General features: G+C 37.0%; 1 protein-coding gene and 1 pseudogene across 2 annotated transcripts in view; one reads left to right on the top strand and one right to left on the bottom strand.

The window, feature by feature from the left end:
- Gprasp1 (G protein-coupled receptor associated sorting protein 1) overlaps positions 1-2,455 on the bottom strand; it is a 60,488-nt gene that overhangs the window by 51,900 nt on the left and 6,133 nt on the right. The window lies entirely within an intron of this gene.
- LOC116088741 lies at positions 1,817-2,335 on the top strand (annotated as a pseudogene).

The raw sequence follows: 2,455 nt of genomic DNA, 5'->3' as shown, positions 1-2,455 counted from the left end.
AACTAAACTCTACAGCATATTCAGTATGATGAAGTATCTTGTACTCCATAAACACAAGATGGTTCAAGGCATTCAAATTAATAAACTGATAAACCACATCAACAAAAATTAAGGACTGTAAACCAAATGAACCTATCAATGTGGAAAATACATGTGGTAAAATTCAACATCCCTTCATAACAGCACTGAAAAATTGGGAATAGAAGGAATATACTACAACATAGTAAGACCTTTATAAATAAGTTCACATTAAAGTCAAAGGAAATAAGCTGAAAAGATTGTGCTTTCTAAGACCTAGGACAAACAAGCATTCATTTGGGCTGAAAAAGAAGTTAAACTGTTTCTATTTGGAGATAACATGATATCATATATAGACAACTACCAAAAACCTCCACCCAAAAAAACCTCAAACCCTACTAGGATGAGCAAGTACATTCTAGAAGTTTAAAAATATAAAACTAGTATGCAAAAAAAAATTATCTAAAATAAAAACCAAGAAAGCAATTCCATTTGCAACATCTATAGAAGTGAAATATTAAAAATAAATGTAATCATATTATGTGAAAGATCTCTTTATGAAAAGACACCCTGTGTTTGTGAATTGGAAGAATAAACACTATTAAAATGTACTAGCAAAAGTGATTTACAAATCATATTCAATCCCTGTAACGATACTAAAGATGTTCTAAACAGAACTAGGAAACTGCAGTCATAAAATCACTTGGAACCATGAAAGTCCCCAAGAAACCAAATATAGCAGAATAAAACAGGAGGAGGCAAGCGCTCTATTTCCTGACTTCAAAACTAACTGCAAAGCTAAAACGATTTTTAAAAAATAGTTTGGTATGATATAAAATGTGCATCCAGACCAACTGCAAGTAATAATCTAGAAATAAGCCTATGCATCTACAGTCAGCTGTTTTCCAATGAAGTTGCTAAAAAGACATAATGGAGAAAGGACAGGTTTTGTAATAAATGATGCTGAGAAATTTTGATAGCCAAGGCAGAAGAGTATCTTGAAAATTGCAAAAATCAACTATCTTCCACTAGTTATAAAAAAGTAATTCAAAGTGTATTAAAGAATTAAATATAAGACCTAAAACTATGAAACTACCTGAAGTAAACTTTAAAATAATGTTTTAGGGCATTGGAACTGACAGGAAATTTTGGACAGAATTATAAAAGCACAAGAAATAAAAGCAAAAATAAGATGGGGTTACATTAAACTAAAGTTTCTGCACAGTAAAGGAAACCAGAGTGCAGAAACAGACGAGCCAGTCTAACAAATGGTACAAATACTTGCAATTCATACATCTGGCAGGGGTTTGACATCTAGACTATAACAGAAGCTGCAAAAAAACCTCATTAGAAAATTGTCCAAATAAGTACATTTAAAAAGTAATAGTATAATTGAATAGGCATTTACCAAAATATGATAGACATACAAATGGACCACAGAGATAAGAAAAACACTCCACCCCATTCACCTTTAGCAATAATTACAAACACAATGAGATGCCACCTTACACTCACAAGCATGGCTAGTACCAAAAACTAAGAAGTGCTTGTGAGGCTGTGGAGAAAAAAAAATATTTTACTCTACTCATTGGGAGGCAAATTAATATTCCCACTATGGCAAATGGTATGGAGGATCCTAAAGTATATAAACAGAACTACCATATGATCTAGGAATCCCAGTAGTACATATCCTTCCAGAGTAAATGAAATCCGCAAAACTACAGCTGAAGAGCAGTATGTACTCACATACTCAACACAGGACCGTAATTCACCATAGTTAAGAAATAAGGGCCGCAGCCGCTCTCTCACGCCAGCGCCGCCTCTCGCTCGCCAAGCTCCAGCGGAAGCAGAAGCGGGGTAAGTAAGGAGGTGCCCATACCATGGCTCGTACAAAGCAGACTGCCCAAATCCACTGGTGGTAAAGCACCCAGGAAACAACTGGCTACAAAAGCTGCTCGCAAGAGTGCGCCCTCTACTGGAAGGGTGAAGAAACCTCATCGTTACAGGCCTGGTACTGTGGCACTCCATGAAATCAGACGCTATCAGAAGTCCACTGAATTTCTGATTCGCAAGCTCCCCTTTCAGCGTCTGGTGCGAGAAACTGCTCAGGACTTCAAAACAGATCTGTGCTCCCAGAGTGCAGCTATTGGTGCTTTGCAGGAGGCAAGTGAGGCCTATCGGGCTGGCCTTTTTGAAGATACCAACCTGTGTGCTATCCATGCCAAACGTGTAACAATTATGCCAAAAGATATCCAGCTAGCACGCCGCATACGCGGAGAACGTGCCTAAGAGTCCGCTATGAAGGGAAACATTTCATTCTCAAAAAAAATTTTTTTCCTCTTCTTCCTATTATCTGTAGTTCTGAATGTTAGATATTTTTTCCATGGAGTCAAAGGTACCTAAGTATATGATTGCGAGTGGAAACATGTGGGACAGA

Source organism: Mastomys coucha, chromosome X, assembly GCF_008632895.1.
Source record: "Mastomys coucha isolate ucsf_1 chromosome X, UCSF_Mcou_1, whole genome shotgun sequence".
NCBI classification, from domain to species: domain Eukaryota; kingdom Metazoa; phylum Chordata; class Mammalia; order Rodentia; family Muridae; genus Mastomys; species Mastomys coucha.
This window is presented reverse-complemented; position numbering and strand designations above follow the sequence as displayed.